Source organism: Salminus brasiliensis, chromosome 10 (genome assembly GCF_030463535.1).
Source record: "Salminus brasiliensis chromosome 10, fSalBra1.hap2, whole genome shotgun sequence".
Taxonomy (NCBI): Eukaryota; Metazoa; Chordata; class Actinopteri; order Characiformes; family Bryconidae; genus Salminus; species Salminus brasiliensis.
The window spans coordinates 30,326,448-30,337,899 of record NC_132887.1 but is presented as its reverse complement, the minus strand read 5'-3'; the positions used below and the strand labels follow the sequence as shown (position 1 = coordinate 30,337,899).

Below are 11,452 nucleotides of genomic sequence, written 5' to 3'. Positions count from 1 at the left end.
CTGTATGGGTAGCCTAACCGGTAATCAGAAAGTTTTGTTCTTGGGTTCCACATTGGCCCCATATATGGATTCCCACTAGAGTCCCACCAGGGTCAGGGAAAGAACCGGGGGGGATGGTCTCTATCTTGATAGTACACTGTGTACTTTCGCCCATAAAAGATTTAGGTGAGTTGTAACAACGGGGCCCACTTGGGAAGCCCAAACCGGTCAGAGTAACAACACATACAAACCCATTCAGAACCCATGTCCACCTCGAACCCACCTAGCCCATGTTCCACCCATGTTATCCCCAAACAAGCATGTTGGCTGGAAGAGTGTAGAGGCATAGAATCCAAGATCTGAAGTCCAGTGTGAAGTGTCTGCAGTCTGTGATGGTTTGCAGTGCCATGTCATCTGCTGGTGTTGGTCCACTGTGAAGTTTTGTAGACTTTTATGAAGTCCGAAGTCAACACAGCCATATTAGCACTGCCCACAGTGCTGAAACTAGTAGCAAATTGTTTATTAACCATGATGTTACTGTGCTTGATTGACCAGACAACTTCCCAGGCCTAAAAGAAGATTAGAAATATCCAACCCAGCAACACAGATGAGCTGAAGGCCACTATCAAAGCAAGTTGTGCTTCAGTGGTTGGTGTGGCGCAACAGACAACACAACTACCAGCCAGTGAGATACCACACCATGTGGGAGACTGGGGTTTGATTCCCGGTCTGTATGACTATGCTGCATTACACCAATAAGAGTCTTTGGGCGAGACTCCCAACATTATGTTGGCCCACTTCTGTAATACGAGTAACCTTGTAAGTGGCTCTGGATAGGAGTGTGAGCTAAATGTAGAAAATGTAAGTGTAACATCTCAGTAGTGCCACAAGCTGATTGCCTCCATGCCACACCACACTGATGCAATAATTCATGGTAGCATACAAGTACTGAGGGTATAAATTAACAATGTCAGAAGTTAGACATATCTGTACCTCAACTACTTTCTTCAAAATGAGAAATTGCTATTTTACTGTATCTGTTCTTTATATAAGGGTAAAATACACATTTTTTTAACAGTGATTTCTGAATGCTCTCAAAGTTCAAATATTATAAATAGTTCAAATATTAGTAGCTGTTTAAATTATGGAAAATAACTTTTTGCATTATAATTATTATAGTAATTTCTTTGCATTATTTGAGCAGTTGTTTTTGAGCAGTTGTCATTTCTGCAAATAAATACTCTAAACTGCAATATTTTTATTTGAAATTTGATTTGGAAATGTTGTCCATGGTTTATGAAATGCAACACAAATGTGAATTACCCTAAACACATTGTCTATAAATAGTAAAACCAGAGAAACTGATAATGTAGGGTGGTCTCTTCATTTTGTCCAGAGCTATATATATGGGGCCACAAAATCACATAGTCATCCTTGAGCCCCAAAAGTGTTGTGAAGATGAAAACATTGAGCTCACACAGGTGCTTATTGCAACACCTGCCTTGCAGTGACTCAGAGTAACAAATGTTTGAGTACCTGACAGAGCATTCTCTCTAGTTTCATGAGTCACTGTGACTCAGCACTGCAGCAGAGTAAACACAGAGGAGCTTCAGATTGGACATGGTTTGTAGGCCACTAGCTGTATAATGGCAACAAGCAGACTTCACCACTGAAGTTCATTCGAAAGTAGGAATTCGATTCTGACCAAACAGAATGATTGGAAAGTATACAAACGTTTTCACAGGCCTTCTTTGTTTGCATTTTTTTCTTCAAAGGTCAGCGTGCCTCTAGCATACGGAAAACATAAAAGCAGACTCACTAACTGACATATGTCAGTGTACATCCTGCATTTTTTCTGAAGTGGCTTTTTAACCGTCGGTCTTGTGCTAGCCTATCTGGAAAAATGAAACAATCTTTGTTGTTTAGATTTTAATGAACGCCATGTGCACACTGACGTGACACTGATGGATGATATTTGTGGCTCAAGCATTCACATAGGACAATGTTGGCTTGTATTATCAGTATTTCATAAAAGACGATTACAAAACAGCCTGAGCTATGTCAGTTCTGGGCTTAATATAGATTAGCTCAGCTAGGTTGGGTCAATGGCTTGACCCAATGTTCTGGATTGTGGGTCTGTTCTGGAGAGTTTCAGCAACCTAGAATGTGTTTAAAATGTAAAAACATGTGCATGGACCAATTTCTTCTCAGTTAAAAGGCCACTAGACAAGATTCAAGATACATAACCTCTATCCGTTAGGAGGCGGTGAAAACCTCTAGAACCCCTTTAGTTATGTCTTTTTTTACTGGCCAAGAAGCCAAAGCACACCTCTAAGAATTTTTTTTTCAGAGAAACTTATTGTCTACTCTTTATTATCTCCATTTACCCTACTAATTTGTTTTGGTATAGTGGTGGTGTATGATCAGAGCGTGCAACAAAGTCCTGAGTATCTGAAGGGTGTGGTGTTATTAGCATACCTTGATATATAGTGTTGCCCACTATGAAATTCAGCTTATTTATAGTGAAATTATAAAACCTAGTCATAACTACTTGCTGCTGTGGGAATAGTCGAGTGTATTTGCTCATTCATCAGTTCATCAGTCACTGACTATGCATCAATTCAATTTGTTATGAAAGGCTCTCATTTATAGAGTATATTATACAGACTTTACAGTATTTACATACCTGTCCAAGAGAAGTGTTGTTAATGCTGCTTCAAAAATAGTCTTCTTTATGAGGTATTGAGAATTGTCATACAGTAACTGGCAGGAGATCAGTGTAAACACACTGTAACAAATATCTGTAGTTTTCACACCATTACTACTCTATAATATAATACTATAATACACAATCTTACTGTAGAACCTGAATACAGCATGTTGTTGTAGGTCTATAACGCATCATGGTCAAGGTGAATTCTACAGTAGACATATTTTATGCTGTACACTGCATTCCAAATTATTATGTAAGTATAATTTTCAAGTCATCAACCGTTTGAAACTAATTTATTGAACAAACCTCCCAGTTATAACCTCCCAGTTATATATAAGTATTTACAGCATGATATTACAAGTTCTTTGAGGAACTATTGGAGGTTCTTCAATTTGAAACTGTGGAGGAACCTCTTAAGGTGCTTTGATGAACCTTCCAGAAGAGGTTTTTAAAAGGAAAAGGTTCCTTGAAGGTCCTTAAAGCATTGAGATTCCATCACAGTTTAAACTGATTCCTCAAGGATCTTATACTTTCAACAATGTACAAAGGAAAAAAAGGCCAAACATTCATCTAGCAGATAAACAATACAAATCTAACTTATCTGCTATGATTTAGCATTTCGTGGCTGAGAAATAAGCAGAAGTCACTGCTCAAACTTCTTGATACAGAAAATAACTTACATTTTCCACTGATAGTTCTCTGACATCTCAGTTTAAATTCATCTCTCTGCCTGTGTGATTCCACTGTCTCATGGATTTTCCACCTTAAATTGCTGGCCGCAGAAGCAACTGCCTCTTTGTTCCAAGATGTTCACATCCAAATAAGAATATTCTCGTGCTTTATGAACTGTGGGGTAACTTTTGCTGTAATCAGTAGACAAGCTAATTCATAACTGCCTGTAGGTAAATTTACATCTTGAGAACAGATCTTCATGTCATCTCACTTACTCCCTCCAACCTCTATAACTCCTTGCAGCTTCTTGTAAAAAAGAGGACACCACACGACCGAAGGCAGCGTCCAAAAGTCTGTTCTTTGTCTGAACACGGAAACAAACGGTACGTTTACATTTTGGCAACTTATGGTAATATAAACCTAGACACCAATGTAATTTACATCTGTGAACTTACAGCTCTTATTTTACCTCTTCTGTTACAGCTTCTGTCTATTTCTCACACATGCTGAGAAACCTATGCAAGGGTTTCTAGTTTTACAAGACCAACGTGACACAGGTGGTGTCACATTGATGTACAGGACAGGTTCTCTTCTAAGAGCCACATCTGCTTTTAGTGTGTCCACATGTTCCATCATAGCTTTTACTGCCCATGGCTGTCCACTCTATGAATTAATCTGTACATTATATTTAGGAGTCTACAAGCATAATTGGGAGGTCATATTCACATCAGGCCTTGTTTTTGAAAGGTAGCATATAGTCAGTACTGTAGGAATCCATCTTGGCCAAGGCAATTCCACTTGTTAATTTGAAAAATGTTATGAAACCTTTTGCTTTTGACATTATTGTTTAAATCATTTTAATGACAAAGCCCCCCAACATCTCTAATTGCCCCCTAAAATGAAAAACTTTATGCTTGGCCTTTAGCAGCAAAAACTGCAAGCACCATTTCCTATCATTTTTCCTATCATCAAATTAGCCTTTCACCTTGTGCAGGATTTATTCTTCTTGATGTCCTCTTTGTGGAATTGCTTTCATTCAAATATATTTCAAGCATGAATGGCCTCACTAAAAAGTTACACTCCAGTCTGGTCTGTCAAAGAACATTATCCCAGAAGGCTTAAGGATTGTCCAGGTGCCTTTTTTTTGCAGATTTCAGATGTTTACATATGACAGAGCACTGATGTTTCTTTTGGTTTGGTTCTAAACACTGACCTTAGCTGAAGTTAAAGAGATCTGGATGTTCCCCTTGAATCTTTGGTGACTTCTTGGATGACTTGCTGCTGTGCCCTTGGGAAAATATTGTCAGGCCAATCACTCCTGGAGAGATTCATCAATATTCCTGTGGCTCTCAGTTTTTAGATAATGGCTCTCACTGTGGTTTACTGATGTCCTAGAAATGTTTAAACCCTTTCCAGACTGATAAATCTCAACAGCTTCAGGATCCTTCTTCGGATCCACAGGGCTATTTCATTGCTCCACAGACCAGAGACCCAAACAAAACGGGAACTTTTCAGGTATATGTGGATCAGTGCTGTGTCTGAAGTAAGAAGAATAAAGCATGAGAAGCTGAAAAGCTGAAAAGAAAACACCTTGTCTACAGGGAAGCATGGCTGTGGCTCAGTGATGCTCTGGGGCTACTTGACTTCCTCTGGCACTGGAAACATGCAGTGTGTGACAGGGCAAGATGGATTCAATCAAGTATCAGGAAATCCTCGGAGAAAACGTCATGCCTTCTGTGAGGAAGCGTTTGGCATCATCGGACCTTCCAACAGAACAAGTAGCCCAAGTCCACCAAGGCTTTGTTCCAGCAGACATCCTGGAAGACGTGGTCATCACTCTTTGTTGGGATTTGAAGAGACAGTTGCAGCACACAAACCCAAGAATATTAGTAAACTGGAGGCCACTGCTCATGAGAACCAGGCTAAGATTCCTCAGGAACGCTGCCAGAAGCTGGCGTCTGGCTGTGTATCAAGCTTGCAGCAGGTCATGACAGTAAAAGGATGCTCTACTAAGCACTACAGACACTTGCCATGAGGGGGTTGAATAATTCGGAGACTTCAGTAGGTTATTAAAATGGCCTTTTGTGTTGAATGTGGACAAAACACTTGTTCTAAACATATTGTTTAAGAAACTGTATGGGGACTGTATAGGAAAATGCTGAGGTCAAGTGATCCTTCAAACCAGTGAGCTGCCAAGGAGGCAAGCTACCATGTACTCTGAACTGTGGTGAAATGACTATAACATGCAATCAACTGCAGGGCCTATTTTCTTCATCTCCTTCCTTTTCTTGTGTCTGGAAGTCTGCTGTGGACAGAGTGTGTGAGTTCTTTCTGCATGGTTTGACTCAACTGGTTTAACTTAACCTACACATTCTAACTTTGCCTGAGTGCTATGTGGTCAATCGTAACCACCCCAATGCTGTAATATAGCAAACACGTTCAGCATTTGCATGACTGACCCTGTTCTCACTTGGGTTGGCCATGAACACTCACCAAGGCAGTTACTATATTCACTTTTGGGTAAATGTGTATCTTTACCTGTAATCTAATATCTCACAGATTCAGTATCTGGCGTCTGCCAAAAAATTAAAGCTGCTGTGGCTATGCCACTTTCAATCACTGTGTGGTCTGAAACAGTCACACAGTCCTGGTCCTGCTCATTTTGTGCATTGACAAACTGTACACGTGTCTATTTTAGGATATGAAAATATGTTCCTGATGTTTACTACACTCACTCCAAAAAGGTACAGTTAGAACCATACGTTTACATACACTATATAAAAAGACACATATGCGTCTTTCACTGTCTGACATGAATTTAGAATAAACTTTTCCTGTTTTAGGTCAATTAGGATTACCAAAATTATTTTGATTTGCTAAATGCCAGAATAATGAGAGAGGACATTTTTTTTTAGGGCAGTTTTTATTACTTTCTTTAAAGTCAGGGTGGGAGAACTAATAAATGCCTAATAAACTGGCTAGAGGAGTTTTTTTTTCTTGGATGATCAGTCATTGGGCTGGATTAAGCTTGGAGCTAAGAGAGGAGCAGCTGTGTATGTGTGAGAGAGAGAGATATGAGGGAGGAGTATGAGAATGAGAGTTAGTTATGAGATTTAATCCATATTTTAGCATAAATAAAGAGTAATCTACACTCTGAGCTCAACAGCAGCGACACTGTGTTTACATCACTACATTAAGTATCTAATACGTCACTAGGGTCTGTAAAGAGAGTGACCTACAGGAGGAAATTTAAATGGGGGCTTGTCCTTCTTTTATGTTTCTCTTGGCTTGTGTTTTCCTTTTGTTGGGGGGAGATTGGTAGCTATGGCGAAGTTTCATTTCTCTGGGGCCCACCTTAGAGCACTTTGATTTGTGTCATAAGGCTGACCTGCTTTTAGTAGCTGATTTATTATTATTTTTCTCAATTTCTGTCCCTAAATGTGAGATTAAGAGTCATTAGTTTAGGTATCCTTCCTGGTAGGGGTGAGTCCCCGGGTGTTGCACTTGGTCCTGCTTTGGGTTTCGGCCATGTATATATCCTTGTGGTTCCCCTTCCCCTGGGTTGGATCCTTGTCTGCCTGTAGAGGCAGTTTTACTTGGTAAGATGATTAATTAGCATTAAAAAAAGATTAATGCCTAAGTCTGCAGATTAATCGGGTGTGTTAACACATTAACATTGACAGCACTGTAAGAGACAACATTTTTTAAACTAATGACATAATTACCTGCTGCTTGTGCATTAAAACTAAATGAATTATGATTTTCTATTGACATAACAAAGCAGATAAAAGCAGTGTTACATAGTAATAAGACACCTAGAAAGGTTATTCTATTAAGTTTTTAGTTATTATTCTCTATATTTTCTCCGAAGTTATTAGATGCAAAAACCAGTACACTGAAATCATCTTCTACTCATGTGATGAGGCTGAGCAGGGCAATGTTACCCTTAGTGCAGGGTCACTGACTCCTTGTAACACTTGTAAGACTGGCCTAAGTGTCAGGCTACTAGAGAGGTGTTTATACAGTTGACGTTGTTTATGCGCTACATGAGAGCCACCACTTTCTAAGGAAGTTGTTACTCTGTTTACAGATGAAAGTGAAATTGCACCAGTGTGTGTATGTGTGTGTGTGTGTTGTGAAAGAAAAGACAGAGAGGAAAGTAGCCTAGCTGTACTGGAGGTCTGGAAAACGTGCTTGTGTTAAGAAACGTGTACCTTTAAATCAACACAGCTGGAGCAATTACCCTGTTTTCTTATTGTGGTTTGTAGTCTTCTGACAGTGATTGTATTTCCCCACTCTATTTTGTTCATGTCTAGTGTTAGGGGCACGTGTAGGTTGGATGAGTTGGTTTGCATTTTAATTCAGTGTAGACTATCTATAGCTTGCCAATGAGCTCCAGATGTTGAGATGATATTGATGATGCAGCTGTGCAAGAACAAAAAAACTAAAAGAAATCATGTGATGCAGCTTTACTCAGCTGCTTATGTGCAATCCTCAAATAAGAACTCTTGTTTTTTGCAAATATTGTGTGATATACTTAATAATCAATAATTTCAATAAAGTTATAATTTCTTCTGTAGTAGCAGGCAAAGTCATGAATATTACAAATGCAAGGTACAGGGAAAAGCTATAGCTCTCTGTTGCAGTTCATTTTCCATTCTAAATAATACATGGCTTACTTCTTCCCAGTTGCTCAACGTATGCATAATACCATGATGTAAAACTTCATTCACCTGCATCAAAGTTTCCCATTTTACCCTTAATTGTGATTCCAGTATAAATTGATAACTGCTGTACCATTTAAGGTAGAATATAAACCTTGCTAAGAAGCTGTCGTGTAAAAACCAATGGCAGCATACTGGCTGGCTAGCTAATATTATCATATATGAGCCAACAGCTTCAGGCCATGTTCACATCAATCATCAGAATGGGGAAAAAGTGTGATCTCAGTATTCTTTTAGAGCGTAGCATGGCTGTTGATGCCAGACGGGCTGGTTTGAGTATTTCTGCTGATCTCCTGCCATTTCTATGCACATCAGTCTCTAGAGTTGGTTCAATAAAGAAATAAAACTGCCAGTAAGCAGCAGTTGTGCTGACAGGGAACGCCTTGCTGATGAAGGAGGTCAATGGCCCGACTGGTTCAAACTCACAGAAAGGCTGCAGTAACTCAGATATCCACTCTGTGGTGATCAGAAAGTGATCATCTCAGGATGCACAACACGTCCATGTCAGAGGAGGATGGGCTACAACTGCAGAAGACCATGGCACATTCCACTTCTGTTGGCCATAAAAAGAAAGCTGAGGCTGCAGCGGGCACAGGCTCACCGAAACTGGACAGTGGAAGACTGGTCTGACGAATCCCAGTTTCTGCTGAGGCACACAGAGGGTAGGGTCAGAATTCGATGCCCATAGCTTGAATCTACAGACCAGACCTGCCTTGTGTCTACAGTCCAGGCAAGTGGAGGTGGTGTAATGGAGGCCACAATTTACCCATCTTCTAAAGGTTACTTCCAGAATGACCTCAGTGTTCCTTAGGGGTCTTCCCAGTCACCAGATCTAAATCCAAATCTGATTAACAGTAATGGGATGTGGTAGAACGCATGAAGTGCTCCTATTTCTGTGATAAAGTCACTGTCAACATGAAGTTGAATGTGACTGGTCATTCCAACAGCTTGTGAAATCCATGAGGCAATTTTGAAGCAAAAGTAGGCCCTACTTAGTATCAGTACAGTGCTCCTCAGTGCTCAGTGAGTATATAGCTAGCTCACTGACTGCTGTAGGCTATTTCCATCTGTCAGGAAATATCAGTTTCATCCACCACTCAGTTGTTAATTTTTTTTAGACTCCGTTGAGCTAACAGATTTCACCAACAGTGGTGAGCCCGGCGTTTGCTCAGAGAGACATTCAAGGTTCTCCTTTCTACTGTACTATGGAAAGTATTAGGTGTTTGACCTGACCATATGGAGTAGCTATGCTTCATCAATGGGCATCACATTAAAAGTTTAAAATCTTATTGTAAAAAACAAATGACATTTATTTATACAGTGAAAGTCTTGGACCTCTAAGGAAACAGTATGTCTCGAATGCGATCCAGACAAATTCTGAATTAACAAATTGTTCATATTTCGTTGTTTTTATCCATTGAAAATAATTTCTCATGTCGCAGATAAATTGGATATGTGCAGCTTAATAGGTGTAGCGAGCAGTTCATGAATACTTTACTGTCCATGTTACTGCAAAGACAAGGTCTATGTGTATTTTTAAAAGACAGTTGTGGAAAGTAAATTTGAAACTGTGCATAAAACATGGATAAATATTAAAGAACCAAAAGCCCAGTGGAGGTGGAACAGGTTTAACTATATGCAATGCAAAACTCAGTTATGGAACAGATTTTTCAAATAAATGATAATAGAAGGAATGAAATGTGCATGTTTGGCACCACGGCCAATTGCAGTGACATCTGCAGGGTTTCACTAGACAAAAGTGATATGGAACAGAGATTTCAGCTCTCATTAACCCCTTAACCCCTTGAGCAGCCTATGGCCCACTCTATTACCAGAGAATAGCACCACCAGTTTGTACAGAAGTCCCTTTAGTTACTGAATAATGTGTCTTAGTGTGTAATAAGCCTCTCTGCGTTAAGGGGTTAAATGGTCCACTAGGCACCTTTGAATTGTTAGGACTACAGCTATATACAGCTGACAGGCAGATGTCAGAATTGCTGTATTGCAAACTAATAAAGGTTCAAATCCTTCCACTGTATAGCTCTCGCATTGAGCCAAAGTGTTATATCACACAGCACAATGCAAGTGGTGAAGTTTAATTTCCACAGAGACACACAGGCTTTACAGTAAGAATTTGGTGCCAAGAAACTCACTTCAGAAATGTATTTAAAATGTGCAAACCTGTAGATGGTTAAGGCTTTTTTTGTTAGGGCTGGTTAGGGGGTTAGGGCTGCTTTTTGGTTGAATTTTAATTACTGTCACATGCACTTATAAAAATCCTCATTGACTACATCATTACATAAAAACTAGACCAGCCAGCAGTCATAAATTGTCAAACATTTATGACCATATTGCATAATCATCAGTGATCTAATATTGCTGTAACACAAGAACAAAAAAGAACAAATTAATAACAGGAGAATCAAGATTTGCTAACACTGACAAGATCATTTAAGAGCAACCGAGCATACATGCTAGCTTTCGGTACGAGATGTAATAAGTTGATGAGGCACATTGTGACCAGAGGCCAAAGGCTAAAGTAACGTAAGAATGGTGCAACATCCAAGAAGGGTGTCATTACACACATTCCCATCATTCAGAGATGACACAACATTTCTTAGCTCTCTCACGCACAAGTATCTTACTCCTTGAAATTTCCATACATCTGTTAGATGCAAAGCACCTCATGGACCTGGCTTGTGACTCATTTACTCATGCTTAGCAAGCTTGTCCATAAACCTCACATTTAGTACTTTTGCTGGTGCTTTGCATTAATGACACTGTGTGTCCTTATTTACAGAACAGGTTGATGGCTATGGAAATCAAATTGGAACACTGACAAAATGTTTTGTTTTGTGCTACTTTAGTAAATAAATTGTTATTTGAAACCATTTTTAAATTAAAATGTATATAAAAATGTACAAAATGTTTTTTTTTTCATGTGCCTCAACAACAAATACAAATTGTGTATCCAAAACCACACACTAAAGGTGTAAAGGGCACTAAAATATTCTACTCAAGTACAAGTACTATTACTATGATTAAATTTCACAAGTAAAATTAAAAGTGAAAAATATGACTTTAACATTTACACAGTTGAGGATTTTTGCTAAGAGTGAATTTGCAACTGCAGTTGTCAGTTCAAATGAACATCATTATCTTTTTCTGAATTATTTAATAGCCTGTTGTCATAAAATACACCAGGTACAGTTCACTTACTGTTTGTAATTAGATATAGGGTTTGGTATTTTATGCTATCCCTGCTTTTGATGTGTGGAGTTGTGTTATATTTTTAAAAAGTGCAGACTGATATGGTGAGTGTACAGCATACTTGAGTTAACCATTTTAAAACTGTTCCCAAAGA

General features: G+C 39.1%; 1 protein-coding gene across 5 annotated transcripts in view; it reads left to right on the top strand.

The window, feature by feature from the left end:
* Positions 1–11,452, top strand: part of acp7 (acid phosphatase 7, tartrate resistant (putative)) — a 130,637-nt gene that overhangs the window by 78,014 nt on the left and 41,171 nt on the right. For 3 of the 5 annotated variants that reach the window (XM_072689773.1, XM_072689775.1, XM_072689774.1), the window contains one exon: positions 535–1,093. The exons of 1 other annotated variant lie outside the window; for it this stretch is intronic. The gene's annotated coding sequence lies outside the window, so the exon portion shown is untranslated. Of the gene's footprint in view, positions 1–534; positions 1,094–3,667; positions 3,748–3,847; positions 4,255–11,452 lie in introns of those variants that run through there. One more of the 5 variants, XR_011980530.1, reaches the window with a different exon arrangement.